Here is a 14,236-nt window from a genome sequence, read left to right as displayed (position 1 = left end):
GTCTTTAGACAAAAACAACAACAATAAAAAAGAATCAACCTTTTGTTTAGTTGGGTTTTATTTAATTTTGTTTTAGGTCTCAATTTCATTTAGTTTTGCTCTGATTTTAATTATTTTTGTATGCTAGGTTTGGGCTTACTTTGTTTTTGATTTTCAAGTTCTTTTAGGTATGACGTTAGGTTGTTGAGATCTTTCTATCATCTTGATGTAGGTGTTTAGCACTATACATTTTCCTCTCAACACTGCTTTTTCTGCATTCCAGAGGTTTTGGTACTTTGTGTCACTATGTTCATTTGTTTTGAAGAATTTAAAAATTTCTACCTTTATTTCATTGTTTACCCAAAAGTCATTCAGGAGGAAATTGTTTACCTTCCATTACTTGGAAAGTATTTGCGTGGTTCTGAGAGTTCTTCTTGGTATTGATTTCTATTCCTATTCTACTGTAGTGCAAGAGGATACTTGATACGATATAATTTTTTTTTAATTTCTTGAGTTTTGCTTTATGACTGAGCATGTGGTCAATTTTATAATGTATTCCATGTCTAGATGAGAAGAATGTATATTCTGTGGGTGTTGGGTGGAGTATTTTGTAGATATCAAATATTGACTTTAAGTCCAGAATTTCTTCATTAGTTTTCTGCCTCCATGATCTGTCTAATGCTGCAATACGGTGTTCAAGTCCCTCCACTATTACTGTGTGGAGGGACTTCAAAAAAGGCTATCTAAGTCTTTTTTTGGATCTAGGAGTAATTGCTTCATACATCTGAGTGCTCCAATGCTGGTTGTGTATATTTAAATTTTTTTTGTTGCATTAAATCCTTCATCATTACGTATTTTCTTTTTTTGTCCTTTTATACTGTTGCTGGTTTCAAGTTTGTTTTATCCAATGTAAGAATAGGGATCCTGGCTGGGCGCGGTGGCTCAGGCCTATAATCCCAGCACTTTGGGAGACCGAGGTGGCCAGATCACAAGGTCAGGAGTTTGAGACTAGCTTGGCCAGCATGATGAAATCCTGTCCCTACTAAAAATACAAAAAAATTAGCTGGGTATGGTGGTGCGTGCCTGTAGTCTCAGCTACTCGGGAGCCGAGGCAGGAGAATTGCTTGAACCCGGGAGCCGGAGGTTGCAGTGAGCTGAGATGGCGCCACTGCACTCCAGCCTGGGCAAAAGAGTGAGACTCAGTCTCAAAAAAAAGAAAAAAAAAGAAAGGAAAAATAAAAGAAAAGGGATCCTGCTCTTTTTTTGTTTTTCATTTGTGTGCTATTTTCTCCATCCCTTTACTTTGAGCCTATGAGTGTCATTCCACGTGAGATGGGTCTTGCTAAGACAGTAGAAGGTTGGATCTTGTGGTTTTTTTTTTTTTTTTTTTTTTTTGAGGCAGAGTCTTGCTGTGTCGCCCAGGCTGGAGTGCAGTGGTGCGTGATCTCGGTTCACTGCAACCTCCGCCTCCCTCCCTGCGTTCAAGCAATTCTCCTGCCTCAGCCTCCCAAATAGCTGGGACTACAGGCGCCCGCCATCACACTCGGCTATTTTTTTTGCATTTTTCATAGAGACGGGGTTTCACTACATTGACCAGGCTGGTCTCCAACTCCTGACCTCATGATCCGCCCGACTCGGCCTCCCAAAGTGCTGGCATAATAGGCGTGAATCACTGCACCTGACCTGGATGTTGTTTTTTAAATACAGTTTGCTAGTCTGTGTCTTTTAAGTGGAGTGTTTTGAATGTTTACATTGAAGATTAATATTTTTATGTGAGGTTATGGTGTTGTAAGCTGCTGCTTTGTAATCTCCATTGTGTGGTTGCTTTGTTGCACCTGTGGGCATTGTACTTATATATGTTTTGATGGTAGCAGATATTGTTCCTTCATTTCTGTGTTTAGAACTCCCTTAAGCATCTCTTATATGGCCGGTCTGGTAGTAACAGATTTCGTTAGTGATTGCTTACCTGGAAAATACTTTATTTGTGCTTCATTTATGAAACTTAGCTTGGTGGAATATGAAATTTTTAGTTGGACTTTATTTTCTTTAAGATTGCTACAAACAGGCCCCCAGACTCTTGTGGCTTGTACAATTTCTGTTGTGAAGTCTGCTGTTAGACTGATGGACATCCCTTTATAGGTGATATGGCTCTTTTCTCTAGCTGCCTTTAAGATTGTTTCTTTCATGTTCACTTTGGAAAATCTGATGACTATATGCTTTCAGGATTGTCATCTTGTGTAATATCGACAGGAGTTCTCTGAATTTTTTGTGTCTGTGTTATTGAATTCTCTAGCAAGCTTGGGGAAATTTCAGACTATATCCTTAAATATGTTTTCCAAGTTGCTTACATTCTCTTCTCTCTCATGAATGACACTGAATCACAAATTGATTGTTTTATGTAATTCCATATTTATTAAAGGCTTTGTTGATTTTTTAAAATCTTTTTTCTTTATTTTTGTCTGACTGGGTTGATTTGAAGGAATGGTCTCTGAACTGAGAAATTCTTTTTTCTGCATGGTCTGGTCTGTTGTTAAGGCTTCCAACGATAATTTGAAATTTCTGTCATAAATTTTTCAATTCCAGAAATTCTGCTTAGTTCTTTCTTAATAAAAGTATGTCATCATCTTTCAAAACTTGGATCATTTTTCTAGGTTCTTTTTGTTAGATTTAATTTTTCTCTTAAATCTGGTTGAGTTTTTTGGCCATCCATATTCTGAATTCTATGTCTGTCATTTCTGACATTTCTTTTTTTAGGATCCATTGCTTGGGAGCTAGTGGGGTTCTTTGGAGGTGATAAAATGCTGTGGCTTTTTTATGTCCAGAGTTCTTGCACTCGTTTTTTCTCATGTGGGATAGCTGATTCTTCTCTCCTTTTTAATTTGCTATCATTTGGATGGATTTTCATTATTTTTAAATCTTTTTCCCCTTAGGGATACAACAGTGGTGTGTATGATGTCTGATCAACTGGCTTCATTTCTAGGTGCTTTTAGGGTGCCAAGGCTCTGTATAGGTTCCTTGTTTGCAGCTAGGTTCATGCAGTGACTTTCTCAGACGTTGCTTGTTGTAGCAATGTAATTTTGTTTTGTGGTATAATTTAGGCTGCCTTCAGTTGGTAGCACTTAACAGTGAAGGCCAGGGGATAGGCTCCTACTCACTGTATTTGCCCATTTTTATTTTAGTGCATCTGAAGTAGTGTTCTGGTGAGGAGTGGTGGAAGACAAGACATGACTCTCTCTCTAAGTCCATTCCTGGGCCTTGGTGCTGTCTCCTTCAGCTACTGGCACTTACACTCATGTTACCTTTGTCCTAAAGGGGGCTTTGGCAAGCTGTGCTTTCTGTATTCCCTTAGGGGCAGTCAGCACCAAGGGGTAGTCACCAGGCAATCCATTACTACCTGGGACCCACCAGTTCTCTGTGCTTGCGGAAGTCAGAGGGGACTGTGGGGTTGTCTGTGTGTGATCTGGTGGTGCAGTTGTCAGAGATTTTCAAACCGGAGTGACTCCATCTTGAATAGGGGCTGGGTAAAATAAGGCTGAGACCTACTGGGCTGCATTTCTAGGAGACTAGACATTCTTAGTCACAGGATGAGATGGGAAGTCAGCACAAGGTACAGGTCACAAAGACTTTGCTGATAAAACAGGATGTGGCATAGTAACCGGTCAAAACCCACCAAAACCAAGATGGCGATGCCGGTGATCTCTGGTTGTCCTCATTGCTCATTATACGCTAATTATAATGCATTATGCTAAAAGACACTCTCACCAGCACCATGACGGTTTACAAATGCCATGGCAATGTCTGGAAGTTACCCTATATAGTCTAAAGAGAGCAGGAGCTCTCAGTTCTGGAAAATCGCTGCTCCTTTCCCAGAAAACTCATGAATAATCCACCCCTTGTTTAGCATATAATCAAGAAATAACTAGAAATATATTCAGTTGAGCAGCCCATGCCACTGCTCTGCCTATGAAGTACCCATTCTTTTATTCTCTTATTTTCTTTATTAACTATCTTTCACTTTGCTCTATGGACTCACCCTGAATTCTTTCTTGTGGAAGGTTCAAGAACCTTCTCTTGGGGTCTGGATCGGGACTGCTTTCCAGTAACACAGTGGCTCAAGCATGGGGGATCCCCAGAAAGGGCAGTGGTATCACGGGTGTGCAACTTCTATGACACCTGCAATCTGCAGTTTTTTAGCCCAGTAGATGGCTGTTAAATATGATCTTTTCTGTTTACCCCAATTGCTTTTTAAATTTATTTTCATAGGCTTTTGGGGCACAGGTGGTAATTGGTTAATGAGTAAGTTCTTTAGTGGTGATTTGTGAGATTTTGGAGTACTACCACCCAAGCAGTATACACTGAACCCAGTTTGTAGTCTTTTATCCCTCACCCCCTTCCCACCCTTTCCCCTGAGTCCCCAGAGTCTATTTTATCATTCTTATGCCTTTGCATCCTCAGAGCTTAGCTCCCACTTATGAGTGAGATCATATGATGTTTGGTTTTCTGTTCCTGAGTTACATCACTTAGAATAATAGTCTCCAATTACATACAGGTTGCTGTGAATGCCATTAATTCATTCCTTTTTATGGCTGAGTAGTATTCTAGTGTGTGTGTGTGTGTGTGTGTACATATATATATATAAAACAGTTTCTTTATCCACTCATTGATTGATGGGCATTTGGGCTGGTTCCACATTTTGCAATTGCAAATTGTGCTGCTATAAACATGAGTGTGCAAGTATCTTTTTCGTATAATGACTTCTTTTCCTCTGAGTAGATACTCAGTAGTGGGATTGCTGGATCAAATGGTAGTTCTACTTTTAGTTATTTAAGGAATCTCCACATTGTTTTCCATGGTGGTTGTACTAGTTTACATTTCCACCAGCAGTGTAAAAGTTTTCCTTTTTGCAACACATCCACACCAACATCTATTATTTTTTGATTTTTTGATTATGGCCATTCTTGCGGGAGTAAGGTGGTATCTCATTATGGTTTTCATTTGCATTTCCCTGATAATTAGTGATGTTGAGGATTTTTTTCATATGATTGTTGGCCATTTGTATATGGAGTCAAAAGAGATCATCTCGGAGCTTTAAGATTTGACTGCCCCACTGGATTTTGAACCTGCATGGGGCCTATAGCCCCTTTGTTTTGGCCAATGTCTCCCATTTGGAATGGCTATATTTACCCAATTCCTATACCTCCGTTGTATGTAGGAAGTAACTAACTTCCTGTTGATTTTACAGGCTCATAGGTGGAAAGGACTTGCCTTGTCTCAGGTGAGACTTTGGACTACAGACTTTTGAGTTAATGTTGAAATGAGTTAAGACTTTGGAGGACTGTTAGGAAGGCATGATTGAGTTTGAAATGTGAGGGCATGAGATTTGGGAGGGGCTGGGGCAGAATGATACGGTTTGGCTGTGTTCCCACCCATACTTCATCTTGAATTGTAACTCCCACAATTCCTATATGTTGTGGGAGGAACCTGGTTGGGGGTAATTGAATAATGGGGGTGGGACTTTCCCATGCTGTTCTCATGATAGTAAATTTGTCTAATGAGATCTGATGATTTTAAAAATAGGAGTTTCCCTGCACAAGCTCTCTTTGCCTGCTGCCATGCATGTAAGACGTGACTTGCTCCTCCTTGACTTCCACCATGATCGTGAGGCTTCCCCAGCCACATGACACTGTAAGTTCATTAAACCTCTTTCTTTTGTAAATTTCCCCTTCTTGGGTATGTCTTTACCAACATCATGAGAATAGACTAATACACCTGGTCTTGATGAATCTTCCTATTTATTTTGATCCTCTAAATTCTCTCACTAATGTTTTACATTTTGTTGTGTAAAGATTTTGCATTTGTTTTGTTAAGTTTATTCTTATATGTTTTATTTTTTGGTGCTAAGTGCAAATTGCATTTTATCTTAATTTGTTTTTATCATTATATAGAAATATAATATTCTTGTACCTCATGAACTTACTAAGAATTATTTCTAGAACTGTTTTTGTAAACATCTTGAGAATACAATATTAAGTTTTTGAGAATAAAGAGAGTTTTATTCCTTCCTTTCTAAACTGGCTGCCTTTATTTTCTATTTATTTTATTTATTGCACTGGGTAAAACCCAATGTTAAATAAAAATGATAGGAATGATCCTTACCTTGCTCCCTACTTTGAGAGGAAAGCATTTAGTCTTTCTCCATTATGTGTGATGTTATCTGTAAGTTTCTTGTAGATCTTCTTTATCAGGTTTATAAAGTACCTTTCTATCTTAATTTGCTGAGAATTTTATATCAAAATTGAGTTTTGATTCGGTCAAGTAACTTTTCTTTGCTTAATATGATGCTATTATGATATATTTTCTTCATTGTATTGTGTATTTCATAAAACTAATTTTTGGATATTTAGACCAACTTTGTATTGATGTGATTCATTGCATTTAGTCATCCTGAATAATCCTTTATTTAAATAGCTGGATTCCACTTGCTAATATTTTGTTAGCTATTTCACGAGGTATATTAGTGATATAATTTGGCTGTGTCCCCATCCAAATCTCACCTTGAATTGTAGCTCCTATAATTACCTTGTGTTGTGGGAGGGACCCAGGGAGAGATAATTGAATCATGGGGGCAGTTTTCCCCATACTGTTCTTGTGCTAGCAAATAAATCTCCTGAGATCTGTTGGTTTTATAAGGGGAAACCCCTTTTGCTTGGCTATCATTCTCTTCTCTTGTTTTCCACCATGTGAGAAGTGCCTTTTACCTTCCATCATGATTATGAGGCCTCCCTAGCCATGTGAAACTGTGAGTCCATTAAACCTCTTTTTCTTTATAAATTACCCAGTCTTGGGAATGTCTTTATCAGTGGCATGACAATGGACTACCGTAAATTGGTGCCAGTAGACTGAGGTGCTGCTGTATAAATATGTGCTGCCACACATTTCCAAGGCCCACCTAGAATCATTTTCTCTAGCAAGACTTGGGGTCTATGGGCACTAGCCAAGGGCACTAGTTCAAGACTCATCCTTCCAAAATCTGCCCTCAGCTAGTTCTGATCTACTGCTGTGCTGCCACTGAGTCACCTTGGTGATTTAAATCATTTTATAAGACGTTTTAGTTTTGGCTCCCCCAGGAAGCAGTCTAAAATCTACATGAAGATGAAGTACTCTTAGGAACAGTCTGTGAGGAAATGAAAGAAGCACGACTGGGCAGAGTCAAAAGTTGAACTACACTGTAGTTGTAACAGAGACAACAGGTATTTGAATAGGAAGCTAAGGAGCTGGGATGCCCTTCAGAATTGTTCTAAATTGAGAACGTTTTGTTGCTACAGATGTGAATGCATGACAGCATTTATGCAGTTGTAACTGAGGGAGGTATAGTCTGCACATCGAAATAAGCTTTTATTTCTTTTCTTGAATTATATATTTATATATATGTATATATTTTTAATAATGGTAAAAAGAAGATGAAGGATTATACTTCTTCATTGTAAATTAATTGTGTAGGGTAAGTGGAATAGGTGAAATGTGAAAGATAAGAGATTCATAGACAGAGTCTCTTGAAACACTTCCTTCCCTGGTAAGTGACCAATTTGGAACATGTTGATCAATTTTTCTAAGTTATTTATATTAAGGAAGTATTATTATCCTAATTTTACAGATAAGGAAATTGAAAATCAGGGGTTCAAGAATTTTTTTCAAGCTCTCACAGTTAAAGAGCCTATTATTCCAATTCTCACTATTTTTTCACAAGTCTGACCAACTGTATCATACATCTTCATACTAAGCAATGTGTCAAATTTCAGTGATGAACTAAAATATTAAGATTTAAATATTAAATCTTCACTATCTTTTTTTCTCTTGTGCTCAAGCTCCCTAGGGCTGGCTCAAAAGCGTGGAGGTTCATTATCAGTTGAGTGTCAATGTCGGAAAGAGAAAACCCCAACCCTCCTATATAAAAAGTACACGTGCACAGAGATACTTCCTATCTCAAATAGAATCCTATAAAATTAGTTGATAGTAGCAAGGAAAGGAACAACACATTAAATGCATACCTTTGAAGATTTGCCTAACTCTCTCCTTTAACATTATTTTCATGGCTTTAGGGTCAATAATTACCTTTTGCCTTTTAAAAGGAAAATAATTATCTTGTAAACAACTTTAGTAACAGATCCTAGTTTCTTACAAGGAACTTTAGAGATTAATCCATCTGACATCTTAAAAACAAAATTTAAACATCAGAAAATATATCCCAAATAATATCAAGAGTGATCAAGAAGGTTTCCAAAAAACTTTATCCCAAAAGTATAGGTGAAACATGTTCTAGATCTATATTTTCAAAACAGCCTAAGTTCCATCATATAAACAAAACCACCATATATGGAGTATAATTCGATTTAATTTCATGATTCTACCACATTTAGATATGTTTGGACTGCGTGTGACCAAAATCAATAACCTATTTTTCAGTGTCTTGGGTTTGTAGCAACAGCTCACATCCCAGTGATTTCCAGGTCCTTTTATCATACAGATAGTTCGTTTAACTATCTCTTTGGGGCCAGCAATAACATGGCTTCATTTTGTTCATCCATTGAGCACTATCATTTCAGCAATGAAGACTCCCTTGCCTGAAACCCCATGTGGTTCCATTTACAGGCCTTTCTACCTAATGGTCTTGGAGATTGAGGTCACGGAACCTGAAAGCTGCCTTGATCTGCTGAGGACTATGGTGAGGTGAGTGAGGCTTTGGTCTCAGGTGCAAACTTTAAGGAGGCACTGAAACTCACTAATCAAAAGAAATAATATTTTAATGCAATATATATAAAAATCAAAATTAATGTAAAATCTATGATGTACAAAATAAACATCAAAATGTTAAATAACACAAATTTTTCCTTTGCTTCAGGCTCCAATATGGCTCTGCACTTCACTGTTATTTAAATATGTGATTTAATAACCCTCCCCACCTTTGTAACAATCTTAAACCTTGAACTTTCGCTGGCATTTTCCCACCTTTTAATACTGGAGGGGATTAGGTGCATTCCCAACCCAACTCACTTCTCTTCCTCCCAACTGCAGATGCAGTGGCTTGAATTCCACATTCTGACCGCGCCCCCCCCCCCCCCCCCGCCCGCCGCCACACACACACACTCACACACACATTTTTATCCAAGATTTCTACCCTTAGAAAGAGCCCCAAGGCCACTTCTTTGCTTCAGTATCAAAAGATCTCCTAAGCAAAATTGTGTTTGAAGTAGAAAAGCAAGTTATTTCAATGTTTAGATGAATTAATTCAGGATCATTTTAATCCAGTATATTTAAGAAGTCTAGTTTTTATTTCTAAGGACATATTTAGCGTAAGCAGTCACACTGAGACCACTACCTGGGCCAGGTCACCTGCACACACAATTCGTCTTGCCACCTGCACATGGAATTCATCTTTCCAATAAAAGTATAGAAAATAGTTTTTTTTCTTTTTTTGTACAGCTTTAGCCGCAATAGTCTCTTGTCTTGAAAAATCTAAGTTTTGTTGGGATTTTTTTTCTTTTTTCTTTTTTTCTCTTTAAATATTAATGCCATTTGGGGAGCATCTAATCAAAATAAACCATTTCTGAGTCTTTGAACTCAGTATTCCATCTTTTAAATCTGGTGCAAATTACAGGAATATAAGACTATGACTGTCTTTTTACCTTTTGAGTTAAGACCAACTAACATATCTGAGTTACCATATCTTTGGCAGTTTCAGTGTCCTCTGTATAACCTATCCTTAACATTCTAACCTCATAACTTATTAATATCATTAAATAACTATTATTTTTGCCCCACTTCACCCATCTCCTACCTCAAAGAACCACTCTTGAACTTGTCATTATCTGAAAGAACTTCTCAGAAACCTAAGTCTCTTATGCTTCTTTCCAATCTCAATCTCCCAGGATTCAAATTTTCTCTCTTTTCCTTATTTCCCATTAGGAATAATCTTTGATTTTAAAAAAGAGATATGTAGCTTCCATTTCTCCCCACATAAATGCTTCCTTTGACTTATTTTTTCATCCAGCTTAAATTCCAAGATACAACAGTTTAAACATGTTCCCATGCATCTTCAACTTGATTTCATTTAGTCATCCAATAAATTACTACATGAATAATTATTTCAGATTTCAATGATTATTTCATCCAATAATTGTTTAGTATAGATTCTCTACAAAGCTGTAAATATAAAGCCAAATAAAACACAGCTCCTGCCCTCCAACTGGTCATTTCAAGCACTTCTTTTGAGAAGACTCCTTGGGCCATCCCAATCCCAGGTTAACTTGGATGTCCCTCCTTTCTGACCCTGGAGCACCCTGTAAGTTTTCATTCAATACTGTATTTATGTGCACAGAAATGTGAGAATACCTTAAGCAGACAGACTACATCTCTTGTCTTTTATCATCCCACTGGCTAGCATGTGCGCATAAGGTTTGGCTGAAAACAATTTGACTAAATGCAATTTGACCAAATGCATAAAGCAATTTGGCTAATAGATAAATTTTAGGCAGAATGGTATTGTAAACAAATATTTGTTACTGGTTTTAAAATTTGTAAAATACTGGTATACTGGGGGTAGAGTGTGTGTAATGGCAATTACCCAAAGCTTCGTGTATCTTAAGTATTTTTATCCATATTTCTAAATTGGCAGAGGGACGCTCCTTTTGTCACATTTTCGTTTATCCCAATCTATATATCTAACAAATTATGTATTTTAAAAATTACAGGGGCCAGATGTTGTGGCTTATGCCTGTAATCCCTAGCACTTTGGGAGGCCGAGGCATGCGGATTGCTTGAGCCCAGGAGTTCAAGACCACACTGAGCAACATGGTGAAACCCTATCTCTACAAAAAATACAAATAATAATAATAGTAAGCCAGGTGTGGTAGCGCATGCCTGTAGTCCCAGTTAATTTGGCAGCTAAGGTGGGAGGATGGCTTGAGCACAGGAGGTCAAGGCTGCAGTGAGCTGAGATCACGCCACTGCATTCCAGCCTGGGTGACAAGTGAGACCCTATCTCAAAAAAATAAAATAAAAATTACAATGTTACAAAACAGTAGTACAAAAGGACTTATTCATGTATACACTCAACAAGTATTTACAGAGTGCCTGCCCTCTGCTAGGCATTATTCTCAGAGTAACAATAAACTGGGGAGCAGACAGACAAGGTCCATCATCACGTGTACATTCTGGTGGATCCCACTTTTGAACAGAAATGACTAGAAAAACCTCTGACTAGAAACTTACTCAACCAGATACCAATATCGTACATCTTTAAGTTGAAGGACTTATGTTTTCTAATGTACTTTTCCATTTTGATTTTCCAATATAAATGGGCACTGTCAAACAATAATAGGAAATAAATAGGAAACTGGCCATAAACAAGAAAAATGCTATTAAAAATCTGAGATTTAGGATTGTTGAAAGGTTTCTTTTTCTCTTAAATAAACCCAAATCAATTTTCAGGTCCATCCTTCTACTCAAAGGTATATTTGAAGAACTGGTACATTATCTTATAATAATAAAAGCAGGAATATTAATGATCTGGCAATTTTATTGGTGTTTTTAAGATATAGTTGTAATAAGAAAAATTTTAATTTATAAAAGACATTGATAAAATAGCAAGCAAATAATTTTTCAATAATATATGTGGTAGGAAGGGGTTAGTTTGCATAGAATATAAGCTTAGTATATAATTGACATGACCTTTGCTCCCATCCCACTTCCTTGGCCTTCCACAATATGGCTCCAACATGACTTTCTAGTCTTATTTTCTGGTAGGCACCTAACAACTATTGTTCTCCAGGAAATCTGACTGAAAAAATTATAAATATAATTTAAATTATACATATATAATATAAACAAATAAAACTAATTTGTTGAAAGCAATTTGGAAATTGGCCTAAAGCTACTGAGAGAATGGTGGCAAATATGACTTTGATTGAAATGCCAAGTTTATCAAAACTGTAATTTCCTAATCACTAATTTTGTTGTTGTAAGTTTTATTTTAGTATTGGTATAAGAGCACATCGTAAGGTAGCTTTGCAACCCTTTATCTTTGGCAAATATTTTGTGTTTACCTTTTTTTAAAAAAAATTTAAACTTAAAACTTCTTTTATGTTTTATGTTTCCTATTTATTTGCAGCCAATAATCTCGTGATGCATTGTTCATTATGTAAAAATTGAAAACAATCTAAATATTCAACAGTGAAGGAGTTTCAGAGCTAAATATCCTTCATCTTTGTGTAGGGAGATGAAGAAGTCAAGAAAACTAATAGAGATTATTCTGTAAAGGAGAACAGCTGCAAAGGTAGAGATAGGTAGTAGCTGTAAGAGGAAGGTCTAGCAAGTATTTTTTAAATAAGTAAATATGTAGTAGAAATGGCCAAAAGGTGGAAAAACAAAACTAAATATAACAATTATTTAAAAATTCATCATGTTAATTATGTAAGGAAATTAAAAAGCTTTGGTGGACTGGGTAGAAGCTCTTCTCTCTCTTTTTTACTTCAATTATTTAAAAACATCACCACTAGTCTCTCTTTCTCTCACTTGCTCTCTCTCCCCTCCCCTCCCCTCCTTTGCAGCAACCCACTGCTATCTTTGTCCTCACTTGGTTCAGTATTCCTGGAATATGTAACTGCATGACAGGATGAAAATCAGCAACTAAATACTATTTAGCATTGATGGTTCAGGACCGTGGACAGCACTCATGTTGGGAATGGGGCTTGCTGAAATTGCAGTGACTTTGTAAGTTTGGTCTGTCACAGAATAAATTTGTTGGCGTGGCTACAAATGGATAAGGTGCTCACCAGAATATTAAAACTCATGGCTGAATTAATTTTTTTTCTTCCCTTCATGGAGGGGAGGAAAAAAAAACATTAACGCAAAGAAAGGCTGGCACATAATAGCACTCAAATACCTTAACTGAAATGAACTTTTCACCTTAATGATAAAGAGTGGCTCAACATGTAGGTGTATTTGATGGCTCTTTTAAAGTGATCATTCCAAATCAATAACAGAAAAGGAAATTTGTGTATTTTTTTTTTACTGTGCTGTCCATGGTGTCAATGAAAATAAAGTTGTTAAAAGTTGAACTAAAAAATGAGAACTGAGTTGAGATTCAGTCACTAACACAGGATAATGCAAATTCGTTTTAGATGTAAAATTAAAAACATCATTATTTTTATGACAAAATTTTAAAATCCTTTCATGACTTTGTCCAACAATTTAAATGACCCCATCATCCATCCTCTGACACAAGTAACTTAAGTGAAAGGTTACTTGAAACTTCACCAATGGAAGCCTGAAAATTTAACGATATACCTTTCTGGCAGCCTTCTTTCATCTTTGTCACCTTGATACAGTTCCTAAACAGAAAACAAACTAATGCTACTCAAATCTACATGTTTACATAAACTCACATTTCATGTGTCATCTGTTCTGAAGAGTCTTTTTCTAAAATTAGTCCCTACAGGTCTTGAAGTGTGTGACTCTCATTTTGACACACAGTCATACAATGGCTCCAACTTTTGCTGCCTGACTCATATGGCCTCTGAAAGACAAACATTGAGAGCTATTTGAAGTAGTTCACTTACTTTTCTGTTACACTTCATTACACCTAAAAGGGCTGCCACACAAATATTGAACACTTACAAATCATCGTTTTTCTGGAATACAAGAGTGTATCTCTTTGCTTCTTGGCACATGTATCTCTGGAGTATGACAGTACAATCAGTGAACTCATCCTTTAAATTGATGAGATGTTATTATCATTCCTCTTAGTTTTACCTCAACTGGGAAATGTTCACATAACCATTTAGATGTGTTGCCTTAGATCAGCATTTATCCAACTTTTTCCCCAAGGCATCCACCTCTGCTGGCAAAAGTGCAGGAAGCAGGATCTAGGAACATTATTCCAAGTTGTAGATGGCAAATAGAACATTTCTTTGAACTCTCATGCTTTACTTTAAAATACATTAGAATTAATTTTGTACTCTATTCTATAATTCATTCATTCAACAAATATTAGGGGCCTACTGCATGCCAGGCATTATTACAGGGATACAGTAGTGAATAAATATATTTGTGTTTGTTTTTAACCTAGTAATATTTTAATACAACTGGCACAAATAGAAAAACAAAAACTTTGCCAAGCAAAGAGCAAAACTGATAATCCAAGATGGAACAATTATTGCTTCAAATACTACTAGTCATGTTATTGCAACCTGAGAGTATA

The sequence above is a fragment of the Theropithecus gelada genome, chromosome 4 (genome assembly GCF_003255815.1).
Source record: "Theropithecus gelada isolate Dixy chromosome 4, Tgel_1.0, whole genome shotgun sequence".
Lineage (NCBI taxonomy): Eukaryota > Metazoa > Chordata > Mammalia > Primates > Cercopithecidae > Theropithecus > Theropithecus gelada.
The sequence above is the reverse complement of the archived record's forward strand: the minus strand, read 5'-3'. Positions refer to the sequence as shown.